This window comes from Lipophrys pholis (assembly GCF_963383615.2).
Source record: "Lipophrys pholis genome assembly, chromosome: 2".
Classification (NCBI taxonomy): Eukaryota; Metazoa; Chordata; class Actinopteri; order Blenniiformes; family Blenniidae; genus Lipophrys; species Lipophrys pholis.
Window position 1 is genome coordinate 26,827,668 of NC_137636.1, and position 26,930 is coordinate 26,854,597.

Genomic DNA, 26,930 nt, shown 5'->3' on the forward strand with positions numbered 1-26,930 from the left:
AAATACCAAAGAGTAGATATGAATAACCACTGTCCTGTATGGTTTGGGTCTCTATTGCAACACACCTGATTGCATTGAAGGGCTCCTTATCATTCTTTTGTACAAGCTTCATTATCATCATGTAAAACAGGCAGTAGAGTGCAGGATTGGACGCCCCTGACATAGACACTGAAATGATACTTTCAAATTCCTCAGGAGGGATGCAGGTTCTTTTGTCCATTCATGAGTCCTGGGGACGCTGCAACCTGGCCGCGGAGCTCGGATGATGAGGCCTCGCTCCTTCCGACTGTAACAAGTCGTCCATCGGTTGCCTCTCACCTGTTGGCCACACGGCTGTGCTCACAGACCGCGAGCCCCGTGGCTGTGCCGCGCTTCTGCGCATGCGCTCTGGCGCGGAGACCATTTCCTCCCAGCAAGCGGCAGCAGGCCTCGCTGCAAAGCTCCGCCACACACACACATGCAAGCATACACACACACTCACACAAATGCGGGGAGAGCGCACACAACCCGTCAAAGCAGCAGAGCCACGTTTGGGATTGTCTGTCTAACGTTAACACCGCGACACCTGGATGCCCCCGGACCGCAGGACGCATCCTGATGGGCCTTCACCGCTGATCTGCAGCCACATCTGGTCGACACCTCGGAGGATCTTTGGGGTGAGCTGCTGCTGCTGCTGCTGCCACTTCCCACCGCCGCTGGCTCTGTTTTGTCTCGGGTTTGTCCGCCGCTTGTAGCGCCTTCAGTCCAGGCAGAGGGAGGTTCGGGACAAGGGGCCGGAGTGAAGTGTCACGGCGGCCCGGGTTTTCTGTCCAGTCTGGGTTCCCCGGTTTGTTTTCTCGCCGCTGCTCGTGCGGGACGCGCTTTGTTTTTAGCGCGAGCCGCCGCGCAGTGCTAACGTTTAACGCGGAGAGTTAGCCTTAGCGGCTAGTTAACGGGCAGTGGAACGTCACTAGATCCATTATCGGACACAATATACTCCCTCCCCCCCACAACATTTTCTGCTGGTTCCGTCCATCCCACAAAACAATAGCAGCTTTCAGCAGCATATTTGTGACTTTTAAACAGAAAGCCAGTGTTGTTGGTTCAAGGTAGACATCGTTGTGTTTGTGTTGTGGTTGATTTTGCGGCTGTGCCCAAAATCTCCGAGTCACCCCCTTTTCGTCCCTATGATTCCATGGTCGGACACCCGCGTTGCTTCTTGCGCTATATATTTTTTTTTTCTTTGACTTTATTGTTGCTATTAACAAAGTTATCCTGCTGGCGTAAAGAAGCTCTCGCACAAGTCAATAGACGGTAACAAGAATCCGAGCAACATTGTGTTACGGACGGCGGAAGCCCCGTTTGTGTTTTCCTGCATGTTGGAATTGACTGGAGCTTCAGCTCCCTTAACTCAATAACCATGTGCATATCAGACGTGTCAAAACATTGTCATCGAGCTTGTTTTGGTAGTTTCAATGTGTCGGTGGACGGTGAAGACCAGCAATACAATTGAATCATTCTGTCCGATAATGGAGTCAGAGTTTAGCCTCCTCCGCGCTGCAATTGAACACAGGGACGAGATTAGGGGTTCAGCCCCTTTTTCTTAAGGCAACAATGATCCACATCTCGCTCTTCATCACGCCATAATCATCCTCAACGTGTGAGTGTGTGTGGGTCTCTGTAAATAACTGCAGGGGAAAGATGCCCTGGCAGAGTTGTCTTGTTGACAATGACAACAGATGACTGTAAAACGTCCTGTGTGAGGTTTTGTTTGTCCCACAAGGAAACAGTTTTTCTTCTGTCATGGCTTGAGAGGGGAGTCAGAGGTCAGGCCACGCTTCACGACGCCACCTTTTAGTTGGTACGGCTTCAGTGGATGCTTGAAATATCTGAACTTTTGCATATTGTGCAGTACCTGCAAGAGAAAATGCTGCCGGCTGATTAGATGCACTGACGTGACGGCTGCTTGCCCATTGTTTGTTGGCTCCTCGCTCAGTGCTTCAAGGTACCCGTCTGTCTCAAATGTCTGTCTCAGATATACGACATACCTTTGCAAGCCGTGGCATGATCGACAAAAGCAGTGTGGTGTCTGCATTGTAGCACATTGTTACTCTACTTTACTCTGCTCTGCTTTGTTACCCATGTATTCAGTGAAGATTATACTCTTAGGTTGGTTTCGTGGAGTTTATCTTACAACTCGTGTTTTATTTCATCACTTGCTATAGGCTCTGTGGCTCAAAATAGGTGATATCATCTATCTGGCGCGTGTGCGTTGCCTATTTTAAAAAGTGATTGCCTCAGCAGGCTTGACCAGTGGTGAGCCTTTGTGCCATAATCCGGATAAAAACACAGGGATGGGAACTGGTTGAACAGATGGTTGCATTACACATTTAACTCCTTTTATTGGATATTCCCGCTTTCTTACTCAACTGCAAAGAGATATTTGTTGAAATGAAATACATTTGGAGTCAGTTGTCACTTCCAAGAACACCTTCATGAATGTGCAAATTTGTCTTCTAACGCAGAATTTCACAAGCTTTTTCTCAATGGTGCACCCGCATGACTTTAAGCCAGAGAGAAATACTGTTTGCTGTAGAGCCCTTTGGGAAAAAAAGAAGAAGAAAAATCATCAATATCCAAAACAATCAAGTGAACACTGATAGTCACACTCACTCCCAATGATAAACTAAAAGCAGCAGGCAGTGTACCACATCTTCTCTCGGTTCTCCAAAGTGTCTGATGGTTTTTGCCTTGAGCCCTCCTCCACATAGACAATATTGTAATAACTTCCATATCGGCACAGAAAAACAATCAGGAGTCAATAAAAATGTTAATGCCACAGTCCCTCTTGAACACAACTTCGCAGTGCAAAGAACGCTCCCAATAAGCACAGCACATCTCTGCACACGTGCTGGTTTGCATAATGTTGTGGTCGAGACGATGATGCAAAATGCAAATCCAGTTGAATTGGGTTAAGAAACCATTGCAGAATTCAACAGAAACTCCAAAAGTGAGGCGCTCTGTAGGTGAGGTGTACTCTTGAAAAAAAAGGCTGATTTAAAGACCGATTGGACAATACAGTTAGACAACAAGATTCAAACTTCCTTCCATCTTTCCGGGTGTTCCTCATGGTTTTCAATCGTTTCTTCACTCCAGCTCAAATGGGTTAGGTTTAGGGACCCACTAAAATGAGTGCAGAGAGCTCAGGAGGCAACATGGCAGCTTTGGGCTTTTCTATTGGAGAAATCTCTCACCGAGATTGGTTGCAGTAAGGTGGGGGCACGAGGGCTGGGCATTCATTATCCCCAAAGGAATCTGGTGAACCAGACTGCACTGCAACATGTTTGGGACCCATATGTTATCTCTGACAGTGGGGTAGTGGTTAGCACTCTTGTCGAACCATGATCATATTCCTGGTTTGAGTCCAGGCTTGAGGGTCTCTTCCCAGGTTTCCTCCCACATTTCAAATTGTGAATTTAATTGGCTGTTGGATTGACCCATAGATATATTTTTTGCTCCGTGATGAACTGTGGAGGGATCATCTCCAGACCCCCGTGAATCCAAACTGTATAAAGCAATATATAAGCTCACTGGATAGCTAAGTCTCTGAGCACTGTAAATGTACCAGTCCTCTGATATGACTGTGGCTTGAGAGGCGAGTCTGTGCTCTGCTTCTGTAAAGTCTTCTAGTAAGTTCGTAGACGCCCATCAATGCAGCCATTCGACCAAGCTTAGTTCCATGCTTCCCTATCTTCCCCCTTCTCCATAGCACTCTCCATCTCAGTGAGTGATGGCTGGACGGGAGTAGTCTAATCGAGGTGCAGTTTGACGAGGACTAAAGGTGGCAGGACAAGTCTCCGGGCCCGGCCACACGTCGACTCTCTTCTATTGAGTGATGAGTTATGGTTTGCATGGGAGGAGGGGGGAGGCGTACGCCATGCTGTCTAGTCGATCCTTAAAGCCGCGTGGAGCGGAGCAGCGTTACTGTCTCATGTTGAGCTTTGAGCCGGGCTTATGTGCTCAGCAGGGAAGTAATGGCTCCTCTGTCTTGTACACTGACCATCTCATTGCACTTTTGAAGCCCGTCCAAGGGCCTGCTGACCTAAACACAATGACCGTGTTGAGCTAGTTTTTTTTTCTTTTTTCTATTTCTACTTCTCTGCCTCCCCCCTTCAGACTCTTCCAGCAGAAGCCCGCTGTCTCTTTAATCAGCAAGTGCAATAACAGAGGAGGGATTTATTGTGGTGACTTTGGTGCAGAGCTTAACTGTATACCGGCGCTCATGAGCAACAGGACATCACAGATGGTGCAAGACACACTTTGCACAGTAGGCTGTATTGCACCGCTCTGTGTAGATGCAGCCAGTATTTCACGGCTGTTTGCATTCCAGCAGCACGGTCTCACATGGAAACGAGGAGCACACAAATCTATCTACTGGAACACATAATTCAAAGTGTGAAGCGGGTTAATGTGTGCATGTTTCGAGTTATGCACTTTTATCATGGACTTTGCATAGTGCAAAGCGACAAGTCATGTCATGGTCCACTTGTAAGGGAGCACTGCTTCCTCTTTTTAAACTCCCTAGTACAATATTGCAACTATATTACTGTATGCAGTTGTACAACAGGTTCGTTGTCATTTATTTGGCATGTGATTCAGATATTTGTGTAGAGATCAGACATGATGGTATTACTGGGTCATTGCTGTTAAAGATTGTCCTGCGCTGACTGCTTATCTTAGTTCTTATCAGATCATTGCTGGTATTCTTGAGCAAATATAAATACTAGTGAAGTCTCATATCGGAGTTGATCTGCTTGGATTAACCCCCACAGAGCAGCTGAGCGTATCAGTCATGCCTACTCAGTGTACCGACGTTTGAGTCCGTGAATGGTCAGTATCACTAGGTTCACTTGGGAAGGAGGGGAGCTGAGCATTTTCACACCTTCATTTTGTTCGGGTGGCGCCCACATTCACTTTTGCACTGCTTGGAAAATGTCACGCAATTACAACAGCTGCTGGTTTGGGGGCGCTGTCACCCGAAACGAACACTGACCAGAGAGACAGTAAAGAAGAAACAATGTTTGGTCTCAATGATTGGTCTGAACCAAAACCGGAAGTCCCGCCGATTTAGCCCGTGATGGCTTGGCCAATTAGCTCGTGGCTAATGGGTAGCCACAAGCAACCACGATATGTAGTCTTCAGACCAGATATCAATGACTGCCTTCCTCTCTACTTCTTCCTCTCTTCTGGCCGCAAGATATTTTCCAACTTTTTCTTTCTTCGTCTGCTTTTTCTGATTTACACGGTTAGCTGTGTTTACTACCCAGAATGCATTGCGCACTATGTCATGTCCTCTCACCCCGTCCTCTCACCGCGCCCACTAGAAAGATCATTTGTAAATGAAGCAAGACCTAGCATTTTCAAGGGGACCAGAGATCGCTTGTTAGCTCCAGTTCAGAGTTTGTGTGCATGTTCATGTTGACAAAACAAAATAGTTTTTTTTGCTGAAAAGACCTGCAGTCCAGATCAAAAAGGCTAATGTGAGCATGCCCAGAGATAATTAGCTGCATGCTAAGACCTTTGTTGGAGTAGTGACCAAATTTTGTGATTCTATTTTTTTATTTGTATTTTTTTTTTTTAAACATTTGTGAGACTTGTGAAAATTTGTGAAAATGGACTACACTTCTGCCTCACACCCTTAATGACATGAACACTAATTAAGTGACTTCAATCCCCACAAGTCATCCAAAAATTACTGAAATGGTCAAAGATTTGCCGAATAGTTCTGAAAACATAAGCCAAGGGTTAAAGTTTATTTTCTTAGTTTAAACACAGCATAACAGACAGCATACTGAATGACCCCTCTCTAGATAGACTGTACCTAATTGAGTTCGCTTTACCAAATCTTTGTATTCCCATCATACTCTCTACTTCACAGAATTCACAAGTCCCGAAATTTGAATGAATTAACTTGTGATTACTTTTTTTGTTTTCTGCAATTTTCTACCTTGATTCATACCCAAGTTGAATGGTTTAGGAAATGTCAGGGATGGAGAAGAATTCATTAAAATAAAACTTTCTCGAAGCTTAATTATACTCTGAATTCATTCATTCATTCATTCATTCATAGTTTAAATTCCTAAATAAGCCAAATTGAACGAGCCACTGTCATGAAGGACTGACATGAACAAAATAGAATTGGAAAGGCGTGGCCTGTAAGATGCTCAGCGCTTTAAGAATAAATTGTTTATCTTAGTTGTAATGAAGGAAGTTGGTGCGTCTGTGCGGTAAGTAGGGTTTTTTCAGGTCAAGCTTTTCTGGTAATATAAAATCAGTGTGCGAAGAACAAAAAGCCAGCAACACTTTTGAAAATGATAGAAGGGAAAAAAACCTGTCATCCTCGGCTCTAAGCCTTCTTTTCCCTGCTGTGTTGTCACTTCGATATCTTCTTCACTGTTCAGCACCTGCTGAGCCGTGATCGAAGCCACTTCCCCACTCCCCTCACCCCTCCTAGCGATCATGTTGCCCAGCAGAATAGCGGCATTGTGGCTGCCATCTTGCGTGCAAACTCGGCGAGGCCTCTCCATCTGGGCAGCGGCTGGACAACTCCTTGACGGCTGGGAGGCTTCTGCCGCCACGCCTGCTGGCTGGCTGCACAATGTAGGCAATGAGGAGTGCTGCAGGCCTGACACATGCCTCAGTCTTTCACTACGCCCACAGGCTCCGGAGATTTCCCACTGGGAGCCGCTTGACAAAGAGATAATGCTATTCCAAACATTTTAGGTTCTTTGGGAGCACTGCAGACCGCTTCCTATATAGTTTCTCTGTTCAGGTGTTAACACTGGAACTGTGCATGGCATTTCAAGACATTATTAACTGCATCCCTCTCAATCTTGCCGCAATATACGACTGAACAAGAAGCACTATCATTTCTGTTATCTTTTTGTATGGCAACATACATTTAGGAGATACTTGCATTGTAATAGAAGTCTGATGGCTCCCATCAGTTTCCCTGACTCGCAGTGGAAATGTTGTATTATCCACATAAACATTTTCAACCTGAGGTGATCATTCAGGAAAAAAAAAAATTGTTCTCAACTCTAAAAGTAAAACAGAGGGAAAACAGCCACCATTAAAATGGTTTTTCATGTCGTCTTCCTACTCACCTGCACAGAGACCCATCTCATGGTGAGTGCAGTGGTTCAAATTCAAATACCATTTTGGTGACAAAGGTTCTGGGTTTTGCCAAAGCTGATTTGAAATAATAATAAAGGTGTGAAATGCATGATGAGGGGAGCAGTAATACACTTCCTCTTCAGGTGGAATGAAGCAGAACAACCCAAGAGCTGATGTATCACTGTTGGTGTCATGCTCCTTTTTATGAGCGAAAGCCTCTCCAGTTATGAGGCTTGAACCGGTGACTCCAGTTTTTCTCTGTCTGTTTAGACACAGTGATGAAATGGTTTAGATTCATCACACACCTGTTCAAAGCCAGATGTTCCCATCCCAGCTAATGTTTGGTAAGAGGCACGCTGGATGGCTACCTAGTCTTTCACAGACACAGTATCACTCATGCACAAACGGGGCCAGTTTAAAGCAAACTAACAAGTACCTGCAGTAACTGAAGGAAAACCACACATGCAGAGGGAAGATCCTCACAGAAAGACTTTCAGTCAAAATTCATCTCTGAGGCAAGAGTACTCACCATTCTGCCATTTATATAGCACGCACAACTATATAACCAACAATGTAATGTCATCAATGAGCAGGCTACTCCTCTGTAAAGATACACGTGCATTGTGTTTAGAGTTTAGTATCTGCAGGACTCGGGTGATGCAATTTGTGTCTCGTTAGAATAGTTTTACTTGTTACTCTAAGCCAACTGTTGTATTAGCTCTTCTCTATCTGCTCCACCTAATATAGCAAACTTAGGGTTGTAGGAATTTGAGTGAAACAAAGCGGTCATTGGACAAAATGTAGACAAATCAAATCAATCAAACTTGCTCACATCCTGGAGTACCCACAGATGCACAGGAACTAACCCTAATCCAGAATTAAACCAGATATATGCTATCCTTTATTCTCATACTCTACTGAGTAGATTGTAAAAACATGTGACGCCATTGTGGCGTTGTTATTGGGGAGTTCTCCTGGTTACAATCACCATTTAATCAGTCTGTCTTGCTGCCTACAACACCTGTGTCCTGGTTTAGTGAAATGTCACATTTTCAAGCCCGTTCAATAAACAATGAAGCCATGCTGCTTGTTTGAAGCAGACTTTCAGAGATATTAAACTCTACCTCCATGTTTGCCCGTCATCCTGACAATAATACATGATGAATCAGTGATGATGATAACTGTGAAGAATCATGTCTCAGCAGGGAGGCTCCAGCGCTTCCTGTGAGTTTTTTTGGTGTTTTTTTTAACCCCTTCAAGCGCAGTAGTTTTTTTGCAGCTGAGGTATCTGATGCACTACAAAGATACAGTAAATACATCTGCTTTAATGATGTCACATTGAGTGTTGAGGAGTTAAGTGACCTGAATTACGTCTACTTTCACACAGACTTTTCTTTTCAAATGAAGATTTTTACTTGATCTTTTTCCCTTGTGTAGTGTTCCCCTCAGGCTTTTCCTACTTAATAAAAGCAACATTTCTCTGTTCCGGATGTTTTTCAATGCAAGATTAAGCCAGAAGATTTGTGCCGTGTAGCGATGGTAATTGTTGACGGTGGCCTACATCTGGGCATGTTTCTGATACACCCGCGGATGATTGAAACGATTTACCCAGAAGTAAGGTAGCTGGATGGATGGGATTCATAATAGATGCATAATGATGGGATTTAGAGGTGAGCAGATAAATAGGCCTCCACTGATTTCCATGTATGAGAAATCCTGAGAGCACAACAATGATTACCATATTGGAAGGCCAACACACCTCTTCTGAGTGTTGATAAAAGGAAATGGTTGATATCCTTGTGCTGCACCTGACAATGTAAAAAGGGGTGCTTACTAAAATGTACAAGTTTCTCTGAGTATCAAGTTTTTCCCTCTAAGAGTCTTACTCGACATGTGGGTCAGTAATTTCTGGAAGCCGAACATACATCAATAGGGGCTGAACATCTCTATCATTGTTAAAAAGAGGAGCCACATGTTTCGCGTATACAGTTCTGTTTACTTGTTGCAATAAAGCCTATTGTGCACAATGTATGATCCTGTTAAATCAGTTTATAATGCTCAGATATGTTATCCTGATCCCACTTCCTTTTATTTCTGTTTTTGCTCAAATTCTGGGATTGTTTAATTAAACAATCATTGGTTGTGTCCAATAATGTGGTCATTTACCTTTTAGTCTTTTGGAAGTGCTGCTGTGCTCTGATGTAACCTTTCAGTGCTGATATTACATGTTAAATCAAATACTCGAGGCGGTATTGTTGTTACTTTGAGGTGCATCACATGAATAAGCCTTTTCACTTCAGCTATTTAAACATAAAATATTCAGTAGTGTTTTTGTACAAATGCTGTTAAATTGGGTACAATATATTGTCACATGAATGAAGCTCGGTTTCTAGATGACTGCGACAAAATGTCTGAGTTGTGGACACACCATGAGGTGCTTGTACAGAAAGATCACCAGGCATTTGTGCTAAAGTAACAGACCTTGTTGGTCAGTATCTGAGTAACGTTCTGACACCTTCCTCAAATTTCTGCAAAGCTCCTTCCTGCTTCTCCCGGGAAGCACCTATTAAAGTTAGTCTCGGCCCTCCTTGAGTATTAATTTGACTTGGTTCAGTGTTAACCTCATTGTGTCAAGGGAAGGTTTGGATGAATGTTCGGCTGTAGATTATTTTCATGGCTGTTGCCAAGTATGCTTCCTGCATTTAGCTTGGGCTCCCAACCAGAGGACTGTGCATTGTTATTGGCATACAAGGTTCCTCATGTTGTCACTGTGATATAATCACAACAATAAAATGCCACTGCGGGTATAATTCATTGTAAAACGACGTTTCGCAACAATTTCTGAACACTGTAATGGTCGTATATCTTAGTGCACTTCTTGCAGGTGCATTTTTAGGAGCATTTCACACACTGTGTTCTTATTGAACTATAATCTGGAGTCAGGATGTTTGCTCTGGGTCCTATGGTGTGTCTTTTGCTGTTCCTTCCTGTCTCCTGTTACTGCACGTCGCCACACATGGGGTGCAATCAGAAAGGTCAGATCAAGACAACCTGATTTAAACTTGGCTGTCACTCCCTTTTGAAATAGTTACATTGCTCAGTGGTCCAGTGGTAATGTCATGCTTGGGATCTTTTTATCCAAGTTCAAGACTTTCGGTGAGTTTAAAGGGAAAACTCACTTTCTAATGCTTTTCCAACAGTCATAATCCTCCCAATACCTGAGAATGACACCCCAGAAGTGAACAAAGTCTGTCATCAGGCTCTATGGCTTGTTTCAATTTTGAAAAAAGTTTGTGCTCCAACGAGCGAATCAGAAATCAGAGACCAACGAGACCAACGAGACCCATGTGACATTGTTGAAAACCTGTATAATATGACCCCTTTAAGGCACTGTACATGTCTGTTTTCCACTCTGAATTGAAAAAGAAATATTTTTGAGTGCATAGTTTTTGTGCGTAGGAAGTGTCTTTTGATGGAGATAAACTGATTGTAAAACTGCCCACCATTATAGTGATCAGCATTATAGCCATATGAATGAGATCTTTCACTCTTCATGTACAGCGTAAGATATATAAAAAATGTGTTTAATATCTAAACTTGGTTAACATCCACTTATCTCACCCATTGATTTTATTTGTTCATGTATACCCTATCATTGGGGGCTTCACTGTTCTTATACAGCTCACTTATAGTGCCAGGCAGCTCTTGATGCTCTTTGTAGCTCTTTGCTAAGCAAAGGTGATGTTTTTCAATGTAGAGATTAAAGTAGCATGTAGGCTTCGTATGGCAGATGTGCAGCAGCGTGTTGTTTTCACCTCAGACATACACCCCGTCAAGTCGCAGTTTGATGTGTTGATGATGGCTGTTCGGAGATTTTTAACACGGAGCTCACCCTTGGAGAGTGGGTAATTTGTCATGATAAAAACAAAATAAACATCAGTCCACAGGTGATGTTGTTTGCTCTCAGTATTCTCCCTCAGACAACTCCTAATGCCACGGCAGAACTAGATGTTGACGGTGTGTTTTTTGGGGACGTATTACAGGAGGAATTGACACGCATGCCCTGAGCTGTGCTTCTCATCTGCTACATCTTCGTAGAGCCTGGAGGGAATGAATCTGGCACTGCAAAGGTCCCTGCGATGTAACCTCAGATCAAACACTCCCGACCCATAATTACTCTTAAAGACAGTTTGGGTCATCCCAGACCTGTTCCTGGGGACTCAGCTGGAGTTGTAGTACAATCACAAATTTGATTGCGGTCCCTGGATTCCACACATTTTTGCATTAGTCATGATTTCAAACAGTCTCCTGACATAATTTACAAGGTGTGCTGTGATATGTGTGCAATGTGTACACAAAATATGGTCTATTTTAGTTGTAGATCGAAAACAAAAAAAATGTTGCAGACTTCTTTGACAGCACCCATTGTGTTGACACATTACTGAAACCGATCACATTTAAGATTCAACAGTTGCTTGGGGATAGAAACAGTTTTATCTCCTTCCAGACGGCAGCAGGGAGAATGACTGAGATCCTTTTTTTTAACATTAATGTAAATGTCTGCGAGGAGGGAGTCTATGATACTAGTATATGATGCACCTCTCCACCCTCACCACCAGCTGCAGGTCCTTTTCTCCACTGTTCAGCTGGAAAAACCACATAAGTCGGGTCAGGAGCTTTTCTACAAGCACAGCATTGCATTGTGATGAATCTATTGCACATGATTACATACTCTATAAAGGGTCATAGTGCACAGCGCTTGTCTACACGGTCTTGTGTTTGAGGCTGTGTGTGTTTGTGGGTTGCGACTCTAAACAGGGTTATCATTGCGCAAAATGTGTGTCAGGCTTTCATGAATTTACCGAAGAAATCCCAGAGCTCTGCTCTCTGCAGGCGAGATTTGCAGCTGCTGCCTCTGCAAGCTTGGGCTCTGCATTAACAGAAAGTCGACTCTGTGTTATTCTCTCCCACTCCATTACCATCACCTTCTCACCCCACGTTCTCTCACACAGCTGAAAAGAGACTCTTAATGCTTCTACCCGAATATCTACTTTTTTTTTTTGTGGCCTCCACCTCGACTTACAGAAAGCACTCCCTCTCTTTTAACGCAGTGGATTCTTTCAGTCGGCATGAATTAGCTCTCCGTCAGCTTCTTGTCGTGTTTTCCGTTTCAGCTGACGTTGTGTTGTGTTTTCCTTCCTTGCTGCGGAGACTGCTTGGCAGGTCTTGTTGGCTGGCTGTGTGGAAGCTGACTTGTTTTGTGCTTTGATCACGAGAGCTGTGGAGCAGAGGAGGAGCAGTCTTCGATGTTGGGGAGCTTCAACCCAAGTCAATAAGGGCCGTCTGCGCACATGACTGTGAACTTTGGCTGCATGTGTGCTGCATATAACTGGGCTATAAGTAGGGCATTATTATATGATCAGATGTGACATTATGTGCTCCAGTGGTGCCCCTTCTGTCACACACACACACACACACACGCACACGCACACCCACACACACACAACCCCCACACTATCACTTGTGTCCACTCCACACACAGTGTGTAACCTAGAGTCGAAGTGGCATCGCACTGACTTAAATCTGTCAGGTCTCTTTTTAGCTAATTGGGCTGCATTTCTTAACCGAGCCTATGAAAAGAAACCATTGACCTAGTTAATATCATCTCTTGGGGTTGTACTATTGTGGCTGAATTGGTATTTAACTGGTTAATTTTCCCCACACATGAAGTATAATCTAAGCTTTTCATCACTCAAAAGATCAGCGCACATGCTGAATTGGTTGTTTAAATTGGTATATATTTTTTGTTGTTGTTGGCATTTAAAAGACTGATAATTGAGTTTCTAAATGTTTATTAATCATTGGCTCTGAAAGTGAGATGTGGCAGGATACTCGCATGACAATACCAGCCATGTTTATTCCACAGCAACTGTGTTTGTTGTCGCCCAAAATGTAAATCAGCCACTCTGCATGAAGTGAGGTTTTCTAAGGAAAAACCTGCTAGATGCTTTATAATTCTGCTTCCCATCACTGAGTGAAAATGAGTGTGTGTGCTTGTGTCAAAAGGTCTGTGCGAACACACTTCCCGCATGTGTGTGAGCGAGAGCACACCCATCACGATTCAATTCAAGCAGGCAAATGTGCCCGCGCCCCACTGTGCGCACTAATGCAAGTCTGTGGTTGGGAATTAATAATTCAGAGTGCTGGCATAGCTGGGTGGAGCCTCCATTATTCATGGTTGGCATTGGAGCCGACAGATGACTGCTGTTAATATTAAGGAACCGGCAGATACAGTCCTCGGCCAAGAAACCGGGCAGTTTTTAGCACTTCTCATGCCTCCATCGTGTTGTCAGCAACACCCACCACACTTCTCCGCTCCTCTGACTCCTCCTCCTTTTTCACAGTGTCCTTGCTCTCCTGATCTCTGTCCTCTCCATCTGTGAGCTTCCTTTTCTCTCTCATTTAGTATTATAAGCACCTCGCACCTCCGAATGTCTCTGATCATGCTGTGCTTCGTCTTTCGCCATCTTCATTTCACTGCGGCTCTCCAAACCCTTGATTGTACTTCACATCGTCTTTCTAGTACTACAAAAGCTTGCAACTTCGCAGCAGATGAAATATGTCCCAGCAGAAAACACATTTGTTCAGCTGGGTCTGAAATGTTCCCTAACAATAAGAGGAAATAATGGCGATCTGAGTTATTATACTCTACAGTACTAGAATGTTCGCTTTAATGTGATAATCTACTTTAATAAAAAAGACATTTGATGCATAAATTAATACCACTACAAAAGGGATTATAATATTGCATTTTACATTTTTTTTTAACCGAACAGATGCTTAAAGGTTTATAGGCTTGCCTTTATGTTATCTTGGAGAAAAGAATAACGCTGAATACAAACAGCAATCGACAGCAATCAACAAGCTGCCCATCTGAATAAAGAGAAACAAGACAAAGTACAGCAGCGTTGAAATAACTGTTTCTGACTCTATCCCGTTAAAGACAGTGAACCAAATACTCTACACAAAAGTGTCTTTACATTTATCATTTCTTAATATCCTGACATTTAAAGCTAATTGTTTGCTATCAGAGGATACAGTTGCGCACTAAAGAGACCACAGTCATAAAAAAGTGAGAAAAAGGTCCCAAATGTTAATAAGATGCTGCTAAAAAACTAAGCACTTTTTCATAAATAACACATCGCATCCCAGTAGCTCAATGTAATCTGTGCAAACTGACTATAACCTTACCAGTGTTTAGTGAGGCCTTGTCCCCTCGCATATAATTTGTTAAGGCTATTAGATGTAAACTGGTCACTGCAGGGACAAATGTAGGTTCTTTTCTTTAGATTTTCATCTATGGAGCTTTATGAGTGAATCCACTCTATGTCATCATTTTTGAGCCAGTTGGATATTATTGCAATTGCTCCATTAAAACCACAAGCCATTAGACATTTTCTGGCATTTCTTCACACAGGCTTCAATTTTCAATTACTGTATTTAATTTAAAATCTGATGAATGAAGTTCCTTCTCCAAAGAACTATTGTGCTTATCCATTGTTAGTTTCAAAACTATTATCAATGTGGTGGTTTTGCCATTTTTATTTGATCTCTTGTCCATACGTGGCAGTGGCCCCCAGGGAATTCTTCATACCCACTGACTTGAGAGCTCACATTTAGCACTGCTTTTCTAAATCTGCTCCCCGCTTCACCCTTTGTGTTTGGGCACTTACTCACTCCTGCTGCTATATTGTCAGTTTTCAAGTTGGCTGTTCACAGCAGGTCCAGGCCACCCTCGGGCAACTAGCAAATGTGCTGGGCAGGCTGTGGTCAGTCTTTTCTTTCTTTTTTTTTCCCACCTCTACTGTTGTTTCATCTGTGCATGCTTTGGCTTGAATACCTGATTTGAGATCTGACTGAAGATGATTTTTTAGTAATAGGAATAATACTTACAAACTATCCGTCCATCCATTAACCATATGTTGTCATGCAGTTCAGGAACGCAGATGGCTGGAGCTGGACCGAGCTGACTATAACCCTCTTATGCATTGGAAGAACATGCAAATGCCACACGGAAGGGCCCCAGCCATTTGAACCGCTGTGAGATGAGAGCACTAGTGTGTTTTGGATGAATGTTCTTCCAGAAAGTGAAGACAAGGTAGCATTTACTCCATGTCAGAAAAAACCTGGCATACAGTCACTCCATTGGAACAATACACAACCTCATCCACCCAAACATTGTTTAAGCTCTTATCCTGCCACGTCTGGGAAGATAACGCCCCTCATCACAACAATGACCTCGCAAGATATGATTCCACTTAACATTAGACTTCAGGAAGTGACTGGATTAATTTTAGCCTGAATGTTCCATGCTGGGTCTTAAAAAGCTAACCTCCCAGAGTAAGGTACACTTTGACTCACTTTAGCAGCATTAAGAATCTGATACAGTTGTTGAAGTTTGTGATTAATGGCTTTGGAAGGATCAAGTAATGGACTGTAAATTGTGCAAAATTGTGACTCTACGTCGAACTATTCAGATGTTTCAGACGTCTTGATTAAAATCGTCAAACATCGCTATTGCTTAACTCATGTCAACTGACACATCAAACACAACTGATCAGTTCTCTAGGACCTCTCATTAGTACTGCTGCGGTTCGATATAAACATCTGATGATTGCATGTCTTATTTACGGCTTCATCTTTGTTATTTTTCTCCCAGGCAGCATCTGCCTGTATTTACCTTCTGTTTAGGAACGCTAAATGTTAAATCCATTCCTTCCTCATTTCGTGAATACTTACTGTGTGAGTGTATAATCTTCTCTTTGTGCCACACTATTTCCAGTGTTATTAGCAATTTGAATTTTGCCTTCAACGTCTCCCTCAGTGGCTCCCCCATCTCCCTCACGCGCTTCCTTCTTAGTCCACTGATCCTGATTTAGTTTCTTTTTTTTCCTCCATTTTTTCCCTCCATGGTGTCAGTGCCACTGCCACTGAATGCCTCTTTTATTCAAGAGATTGGGAGCTGCGGTTGCCACTTATGACACTGCCATATTGCACCAGCACCCTGCTGTTGCCGTTTCTAACGACGGTCTTTGTGTTCTCGTCCCCGTACTTTGCCTCCTCGTCTCCTCCGCCGTTCTGAATGGAGGAGTTGTCAATGCTTTGCCATGAAAGCAGGAAGAGAGGCGGTGAAAGCAGCAGGCGGCGCGCCTCAGCGTCCTGGAATCTTTCAAGGCACCTCTGTGAACCCTGCGTGTGTCTTTAAGGGACAGCATGCATTTAAGCTCATGGCTAAGGAATGTGTATGCATATCTTTGTAAGCGGCGGCACATATTAGCGATGCATGTACTTTCATGCCTCTATGCAAGTTATCAATGAGAACCACAACATCTCCACATCCCCCAAACCCAATTCAATCTGATCGTGCACCCTTCCATCACCATTTGGAGCTTCATGGTTGTTGCTACCTTCACATATTGTTGTGCACGCTGTTGGAATCTCAATCTTTAGCTTTGGGTTGCACTCTGCACTTAAGCATGACATCCAAGCCATCACCAGAAAGCTATTTATCTCATCTCACGACTAATGGCTAATCAATACATGGAGCCAAGTCTGAAGAGCAAACCCTTGTACAGACTCCATCTAAAAGCACACACTACTTTAAAGCCTGACTGAACAGGAGAAGACTTAATTACTGAATGACTAAACTAGACATACGTATGTTAATATTTAATAATGCATTCATCTATAAACTGTAGCACCTGTAATAAAATAATTTGAAAATAAGAACAACATTTTAATAATTGAAAGATTTAGTGAACAAGTGGGTCTTCAGCTTGGCTTTTAAAACCTCCACAGAACAGGTCTGTCTGAGCTTTACAGGTAGACCATTGTTCAAAATGAGAATGCCCTCTGACTTCTTGTTTTTCTGACCTCAGGGACATTTAAAAGGCCAGTATACTAAGAGCATGAAGCATGAGTAGGCACGTAACAGTTAAAAGAAAAAGAAAATCAGCCTGATAAGATTTATAGACATTAACTACACTTGCTGTGTATTTTCTTCTCTCCCTCACATGCTACTGAGGCTCCCGTTTGTTAATTTAACTCTTGAATTGTCATTCTGTCTTGGGTTTTCTCAGATTTCACTCATCTAAACAGCAATCAAGGGTCAACGGGAAAGAAAAGCTGCTTGACATTGGCAGAGAACATTTGCCAAATTGTTCACATACTCTGCTCTGACGCTTATCCCACAAATGCACATTCTTTACACATGTGGCTCCATTTAAAGGGGAAATAAAGTCTCTCTGATGGCATACAATGTTTTTTGCCTGGAAACATTTAAACAAAGAAATCATCTACCAAACACAAATTCCATAGTTTTTGCAAGTTGTTTGTTATTGTGTCTTTCTCAAGTTCCGTATTCTTTGTCGTGTTCTTTTTGTTTATTTACTTTAAAAGGCTTTGTGTTAATGGCGGCACACAGTCAGAGTGTCTATTCTTGTATTAAAACCAGACATTTTGACCCTTATTTTTAAAATAATCTTCCAGATCAAAATTCCAACTGGAAAGGTTGTTCATCTGTCTCGGAGTACCTAGTACAATTGATTTTGTTTGTTTGTTTGTTTGTTTATTTAGTGAGCCAATCATATTTGAATAATATTTCACATTCTACCTAAAATCAAGGTGAAAATAAACAAATTGGAATATGTGTTCTGCCTGTTGCTCTGTCTACAATATAGTCGGTAGTTTTAGATTTCTAACTATATTGTAGAGACAAAAGCAAATCAAATATTTTAGCCATTCAAATATTACCTGGAGGATATCTATTTTTATTCACACTGCAGTTTTGGTCCATTTGAGCCACACTTTCTTAGTGCCTTTGTCTATTGAAACAATATTTACTGTATCAGTTTGTTTGCCCATGCTGGGTTCCAAGGCTGTTGTAATGCTATTCCTGATGGTCCTTGGATCATTTGTTTAGATTTCATCAGCTTTGAAGTTATTCTCAACGCTTATTTAGGTGCAATCTCCACTGGGGATGTTGGTTTTGCACTGGCTCAGTGTATTACATTAACGTCTGAAGCATTTACCTTGCAAGGTTATTGTCGGATGGAATTTTGAAATGTTTTTAATTGGTTGAATAAGTACCCGGATTTGTATTCAAGCATGTGGGGGTAAAAGTCCACCCAACATTTTGCAGATATGAAATGGGAAACCCTGTAATAAAAGCAGCGCTCTCCCAGCAGACAGACTCCTTGATGCCGCGTCTTCATAATGTATGCGATGATGAAAACGACTGCAGCCTGCCTTCGCCTGCTTGGATATTGAGAGGATATAAATAGCTGGGGCCTGGGCGAGTGTGCACCGACACTGGAACCGCAGCACACAGAGCTCAAACAATAAACCGTCACGGGTACCCTTCCTCCCCTCTCTGCTGCTGCTGCCGCCGCCGCGCTCTCCAGTCCAGCAGCCTCCCACAGCTTGAAGGGGGTGGGGGGAGCTCCTTGCCGCCTCTTCCTTTCTTTCTTCCACTTCCTGCCTCTCTGCTTTTGTAATCTGTCATCAGAGGCGAGCCCGAGCCCGTCACTTGTTATGTCAGAGAGGCAGGAGGACCGTCTCCTGCCCCTCCTCACCTGTCTGTCTAACTGACTGACTGTCGTGGGAGAGGTTTCTCCCTCTTGCTGCTCTAGTTTTCATTCACTTGGATAAAAATAGGGGTTGACGGCTGTGGATCAGACGCAACTCCTTTAATCTACTCCAAAGAAAAGATTCACTCCCTTTTTTTTTTCTTTCTCTCTCATGCTGCTTTCAGAATTTCTTCTCATTTGTAATTTAACCATTTCTTCGTCTCTGTGAAAATATCAAGCTTACACTGGGTTTGAGGTGACAGTACAGCCTGTATTAATTTGTTCTTGCTTAAGTCTGATCTAATTTGCAACTTATTTGTTCCCCTAGTGTTCTTTGTTGGTGTACCCCTCAGCAAGGCACTTACATCTAATCTCTCTGGAGCAGCTGCTGGTTGCTGCTATAAATCTGTGGTTGCGTTAGCAGCATTTCCAAGTGAAATAAATGTTTAAAAGGCCACAAAACAACCTCAGCCTCTAAGTCTGTGGCTGTCTTACTCTGTGTTGCCATTGAAGGGAGTTTCTCTGGGACAGTGAAAATGGCAGCTCAACAAAAAAAGGTGAGGGTGGTTAGAAATGTTTTATGTGGCAGATGGCAGAAGGAGCCGCATAGTCATAATGACTAAGTCTCTTTTAACTTCCTTCACTCCCTCCCGCTTCGCCGTTCTACTTAAGATTTCGGCTTCCCCCTGCACCGAGCTGTAGCAGTATGTGAGTATGCCAGGGAGAGCCCAGCTTCCTCCCCTCCCACGTTGGATTCTGAGGAATCGCCTTTGAGAGCGAGAACTGGGCTGTACTCGCGTCTGTGCTTATGTTTGTAAATATCTGCGTTTTTCTAATCTCCATCAGTCCCAAAGGTTTGTATAGTAGCGAGATTTGAGCCGAAATGTTCCTGCTGATAACGCGGCCAGCTTCAGTGCGTTCGTGGAGACATATTTAGTTACATAGCTGTTTGTCACCTCCTCAGCGCTAAGACATCACAGTCACACAACAAAAACAGCCTGACAAGGATTACAATAAAATAGCGTGATACGTCTGCTGTGCATGTTAAAGAGCATACAGTAGTGAGGTGTTATGTACCAAGTTTTGCAGTGTGCTTTGTTTATCATGGTAGTTGAAGTCTATTTTTTTTTTTTTTCGTTTTACACTTAACTGTAAACTTTAAACTACGGTTTTAAACCTAACTTTGCAAAGCATTTCTCATCACGCATAAGGGATGACCTTGTAGGCTGTGCGAGGGGATGTATCATTGAGCTGTATATCCTAGAGTCACCATGTGATTTAGGATTCCCACTTAGGTGATCCAACCAAGGTACATATACCATATCCAGCTTCAGGAGCTGATAATATTGCAACCTTTGTCACCAATTAACCATCAAATGACAATTGACGTGGTAGCCACATATTCCTATTTCTAAAGGACAATCTCAGAGCCATTGATTAACTTCAAATACATGTTTTAGAATTGTTAGAATTTTGAGTACCTGGGAAAAAAGCCACCACAAATACAGGAAGAACATGCAAACTTTGCACAAAAAGGTCCAACACCTGGACTGGGAATATTCTTACTGTAAGGCATGAGAACATACCACTCCAACACTATACCAACCAGGACTTTGAAAATAAAATAAATACCTTAATTTGTCACATAATACAGTTTTTCTTCATGATTTAACCAATACCTAACCTACACAACCTTTGGCAGCTTCTTTGCAGTGCTTAGGGAGCATTCGGGGGTGAAAGGCTTTGCTCAGAGGCCCATGGTAGTGGTCCATTTGTGCTGGTCTTTGCCATTATAGACATCTCAGGTCCAATACGTCGATTTTCTTTAGGGTTGCGCTGTGGTTTTGTCCCTGCACGTTGGAGAAACTGTGTCAGATGGTGATTTTCTTTCCTCACTCACATGGATGTCTGTCAGAGCATTTGGCTGGCGAAGCATATGGAGACCCAGTGGTGACTGCTTGCTGTGGTGGGGGACAGCTCATCCAGATGAAAAGGACACGGGGACACTGAGGCTTAATATATTCCGGGGGAAACTGAGTGCATCTCTGGGACACATCATCTCCTTGAATTATATGCTAATTGGTCCCAACCTCCCCTATTTTTCCATATAGGCACATATCCACATGGTTGGATATGTACAGCAAAAGCTGTCTGCTGCCAAATACAGCAACTGCATGCTGAATTATGTCTTTGATGTTGTTGCAATTTTTAAATTCAGCACAGTCCTGAGGGTTGGAGAGTTTTTGTCCCAATGTTGGACAGGGTTTGAAAATGAAGACAATATTCAAAACAAACAAAAAAAATATATATATATATATTTACAGTAAAAGTGGCATTGCCCAATTAAAGCAGCTTCTTCCTTTTTAAATAAGCCTGTTGGTCTTACCTACACTTTGAGTATGTGAGGACTTTCTCATTAGACACATGCTTTCTCAAGATATGTGTCAAAATTGCACCTGCTTGTGTTTTTTCATCAAAAATGAAACATTGAATTAGTTTCGTTAGGCACAGTTGAGCATTCCTCATGAGCACCACTGAATACTTTTTGTACCATTGTATCATTTGCAGCTGCAAACAGCCGTGCTGTGAAGTGCTTTACATATGGGGAAATGTGATGCGGAGACGATTCATTTGTGGTTGACAGTTCCACGCTGTCCATTCTGCACAGCCTGCAGCCCCGTGAGCTTTTTTGGTAAGCCCGTACTGTATATTTGCATCCCCAGTAGGTCACATTTCCATAACCCCCTCCCCTCCACCCGCCATCTACCAGCTGCCAGAACACACTACAATAAAAACTTACTGAGCCAGTGTCATGGATCGATAGTCATGGCTGAGCTGTACTTTAGATGCGTGTTAATTCCCCTTTGGACACGTGAGACATTGTTTTTTGAAATGTCACTGTTAAAAAATAACCAGTTTATTCATATTCCCTCCAGGCAATGTGTTTCAAAAATGCATAAAACTAACTTTACTCATACAGATGATTCTCCACAGGTATAGTTTTTTTATTTTAAGTTTTAAGTTTCAGTGTCCACATTTGTATAAGTCATCATATGAAAAACAGGGAAATACCCTTTTAACATACAAAACACTGTTATGTCGACTTCCATACTTTTCAACAGTTAGCATTTGCTAAGGTTTGCCAATGACCCAATTGTTGAATATGGAGTGTTAAATAGTTGTACAAGAGATCCCTTTAGCACAAAAATTATTTGCTTTAATGTATGCTATGTTTTGTACTAGGGCTAGATATTATGACTTCAAACTAATATCACGTTTGAAATTGATTTGTATATTTTCAAAATGTAGAAATATAAATGGTTTTCTTCCAACTCGCCAGCAGTTTGTTGTGTTTCTTTTCTGCATATTTAGCTGATAATGTGTCATCCTTTATGAAGCGCATTGTTTGAGAAGTCATTTATTTTGTTCTTTGTATTTCATACATAACTGGAATCGATGTTAATTGGGCAGTAACCTTTGTGTAAAACAAAACAATGACCAAACTTAGCAGACTTCGACACAGCACAAAAATCACAAATAACCCCCACTTCAAGTTTTATTTGATTCACTTTCACACAGGACACACGCTGCTTTTGCGAAACGCTTAATATGTTAAATGAGACCAAAACATGGAAAAGTCTTTGAAGAGGATTGTATTTAGTTCTCTCTGCTGTAAACAAAAAAAACATATAAAGGGGAGAAAAACTAAAAAATTAAGCAGATTTAAGTCTACTGTGCATGCTGATACCTACTACTGTTATATCAGATCATTATCACAACTGCATGATGTTATAATGACGCATCAATAAATCCGTTACTTTTGACATGAAAGATAATATATTGAGTGTCACACCTGTGGCACTTGATATATATGACATTAACAGGATTGAAATGTCCTCTTGCACAGTTAGAACTCTTGCATTATACTCCCTGTGGTCTCTCAGAATTGCATGCGTCGTAATAGCATTAAGGGTCAATTCTGATTATTTGTAGAGGGAAGTGTAGCGGGGCGTCCAGGCTTGTTTGCATCCGACCAGCTGTGCCCAGTCAGATCATGCAGGAAGACAGTTGGTTACAAATAGGACTGTACACAAGCAGATATTTGCTGTTTTTGTTCTCACTGTGGTTTTCAGTTTGTAAATAAGAGAGTAAAAAAAAAAAAAACCCAACTCACAAGGCACCTGTGGCGGATCTGACAGGGAATTTACCCAAGCATAAGACTGAGTCAACCAAAGTCTACCAAAAATGTTATGCACTCTTACTATTCCCTCACTGCACAATAACTACATAGAGCAACAGCAGTAAGACACCCTGAAGCTCACACGGTCAAAATCCTATACTACACTTATTTCATGGAGACGTTTAATAGTTAAAGACAAGAGTGAAGGCTGTGCCACTATTTCAATGCATATGCAGATTTTGCATTCCAAAAACTTGGTTAATTGGCTTGTTCTTATCAATATGAGGACAAAGCAACAAAGTTAGACAGAATAGTATCACAAATAATTGTAAATATGTTGAAAATGCCAGCAAAACATGCTGCTTTAGATAATGACAGATTTCTCCCATCGAGGCTGGGTCGATGCCTTTGTGAAACAACTACTGTATCACACATATTGAGGGCACAATTGTCTATCAGTAGATTTATTGGAATAATTGTTGAGCCCTGTGTGAAGCTTAAAGATGTCAAAGATGGTAAGATAATATTAGAAGATGGTGGTGAAGTGATTTGCCGTGCTGCCTCTAACAGCAAGAAGGTCTGTGTTGCTGGTCTTTTCTGTCTTTGCTTTGGGAGCTCTGGCTTCCTCCCAAAATTGAGAAACATCCTCAGTTTAGGCGATTTGGTAACTTCACATCCATGTGTAGGTGTAGTGGCTTGTCTACAGTTGTTGTGTGTCTCTCTGTGAAAAGCAGAGATCATAACACACAGCAGTGTGAACGGAGTAAATCTCCACCTCCCATGACCATGTACGTGTGGATGGATTTCCAAAAAGAGGAAAACAACTTGCTTTCTCATGAACACATCACTTAACAGCATTACAACAAACATGGGACACTAAAGCCATTAACTGCCCTGTGTATGGAGTTCTCTGTTGTAGCGGGTTGCAATCCATGACTGAAAAGTCTTGGAATTCAATGGGAAAGTTTTTCAATGCTATCCTTTGTTGAGTGTGATCGGAGCTGTTGTTTAGTGCGATCTCTGTAAATTGAATTTCCCTCAGGAGGTAAATGACATCCTGATTTAAACCGTCATACTTTGGGTCCGAGCTAAAATGTCACACCAAGTTAAAGTGGACATTTACAACCTCTAGCATCAGACTGTAATCTGTGGCCTGGGGCCTTACTTGGTCCAGAGACTTCTGTTTACATAACCCGAGGCTTTGTCACATTAGTTTTAGAAACTGACAACAGCAGTCCGAGTTAAACCCGGGCCTTCTCTGGAGATTTCTCTTTAAGCTTTTATTTTACCGATTGTTGCTCTGTCAGCTTTTCCCGGAACAACATTTGCACAGTCGCTTGCGCTCAGTAGGTGTGCAGTACCAGCAGTGCTGTGGCTTCGGATTGGGTGTCAGCTAATCAGATTTGGATTAAATGGTAAGATAAATGTCTGAAATTGTTACTTGCTGCTAAAGCAGGAAAAAACATGAGGGTCTTAGCTCTATCAAGAGATAATTCCTGGAGCTGACAGGAAAGTGAGAAATAATTTGTGCTTTTACTGGATGGTGATTTAAGCGTTCACATCTTGCTTAATTTCATGGCATCGCCGACAACTGTGAACTAGAAAATGTGCTTTCAGTCTATCCCTTTTTTCCAGTGTTCAGTCAATGGATCGAGTCACTGCTCACATTGTAGGGCTGTGCAAAATTGCCCAACTGCAGATGTGCCAAATTAAAGCAACGTGAAGTGAAAAGTAGCAAGATAGTGGTAAAGTGTGATCAAATGATGCAACAAGCAGAAGAGTGAATAAATCAGATGACCCCCTGGGTACCTTTCACTTTTCTGTTTTTGAGCTATTTTTCTGTCATTTATTCTTTAGCCCATTTAGCCACAGATATGGCCCCACCTCTGGTTTATAAGTGTTGGATAAATATTTCATAAAGCTTTGTAAGGGCATGCCTTGAACAAAGCCTGCACGCCCTAGATATTTTTGATTCCTGCGGTCAACAGATCAACCCGGCTTTGGTTTGCTGGATGGTGGTGCTGTACGAGAACGAGTCAACACCACTTCATTCTCCAAGTTCAGAGCAAAAAATATGTCTGGAGGCACAGCACACTGAAATATTAATATGGTGAAACAAGATCATACAGACATACAGTAGATGTTGATGAGCATCTCTGCAATTCACAAAAATCCCTTTAATCTCCATTCATCAAAGTGCAGGAGGAGGCGGCGGCGGCTGATACAATCACAAAGCCCTGCGTGAACGGCTTGAGACGAACGCGATTAGGGGCACAATGCTGGTTATTACAAAAATGGCACAGGAGACAAAACGGCGGTAATATTACTGTCATCTGGCACAGCAAATGAATAAACCTGAAAGAGGGATGTTACATCACTTAGTGTGTTGCCATGACACTTTCACCAGCAGCCCGCGGCACACAGAAAGACAATTAGGAGGAAGAATATTGAAAAGGGACCGATTTGAATTTGTGTGTGTGTTTGCAGGGTTATATTCACACATAAATCTGACATGAATATAATCTAAAGACTAGATTGTGTTGAGTGCGTGGTTTACGGTCATCTGGGTCAAAGCTGAGTTAATGTATATAGCTGTCGCGTTCGCAGGATATTGAAACAATGTATCCTTTTGTGTTTATAGGGTCGGCACTCATACCTGTCACTGATTTTGATAACTTTAGACTCGAATAGGAAACGGTTCCTATTTCATGGCGAGTCATGTTTTATCTGGGCTGTTCTATACCTTTCATCGTTTGCACTGTGAGGCAACTGCAATTTTCGGCCATCTCAGATTAAGAGGTGTCATTGAGAGGTAAAACCTGTGGTTTCAACTCATGTGACACGGTAAGAGAGGTTCATACATCGAGATAACGTCCTGAACGTGTTGGAAGTTTGATGGCTGCACGCGGTGTGACTGATGCTGCAAGCTTCAGCTGACAACAGATAGAAATGCAGTAGACACATTGACGCTAACGCTGCACCAAAACAATACTTTGTAGATTCCTCAAGAGTTAAAATGCCCGACTACAGGTACATAGAAGATGGCAAAATCTGGTTGAACGCTAGTAAAATGGCTTAATTCTGGATTCACTTAGTTTAATTCCTGAAGACATACGAGGCTTTCCGACCTTATTTATGGAACTGATTACATAGGTAGTGTCATTGTCCGGTCAAACTTACTGTTGTAACCAAGTTTATCAAATCCTTTCACACAATGCTGCAGACAATGAATTTATAACAACTAAAAATCACAGGTTGTAGTATTTTAGTATTATAGTAGTTTTTTTGTTCCTTAGTGTTATGTATCGCAAGGTTATATATATAACCTTGAGATACTATTGACTCTAAGTGCTGAAGTTTGTAATTGATTAACCAATAAATATTTTGATATTTGATAACAATATTCTGACTTGTAGCTGAACACATTAGCTTTGCTAAACTTCCCATGGCTATTGTTCCATCATAGCCCGTCTGCTTGAATAGGCAAGGTGTGATTACTAGTACAATTTCATTTAAAGACTTGCGTTACCAACAAAGGGGCATTCATGGTTATCTTGGAGTGCACTACTACCTTATGTCGTGTGTTCAGTTTGCCATGCTTTATTAGAAACCAGTCTGAAGTACTCTTCTTTTTACGACTACAAGAGCACGGAGGGAAACATGTTGTTCTTTGGAGCAGATGAAGAGGAGTTGAAATGCAGTGTGTGCACTAACAGGAATTTTATTAAGGAAATAAATGACAATTAAATGAGAGTAAACACTAACAATATGGACTAATTGTAGTTTTGTATACATGGTTACTTTTTTGTTCATCTGAATTGTTTCCTAATGAGTTAAGACTGTTCCGTTGACATGGACACTGAATAGAGTGATTACATTGTTTAGGTTTATATGCACCAACAAAGTAGTCTGATTCAGTCTAAGGATCAATCCCATAATGCTTTGCACTCTGATGATTGTTATTTGTG

At 42.1% G+C, this 26,930-nt stretch overlaps 1 protein-coding gene across 1 annotated transcript in view; it reads left to right on the forward strand.

The window, feature by feature from the left end:
- The first annotated feature begins 428 nt into the window (after nt 1-428).
- cskl (c-src tyrosine kinase-like) overlaps nt 429-26,930 on the forward strand; it is a 57,783-nt gene continuing 31,281 nt past the window's right edge. The window contains exon 1 of the mRNA XM_080493393.1: nt 429-656. The gene's annotated coding sequence lies outside the window, so the exon portion shown is untranslated. The remainder of the gene's footprint in view (nt 657-26,930) is intronic.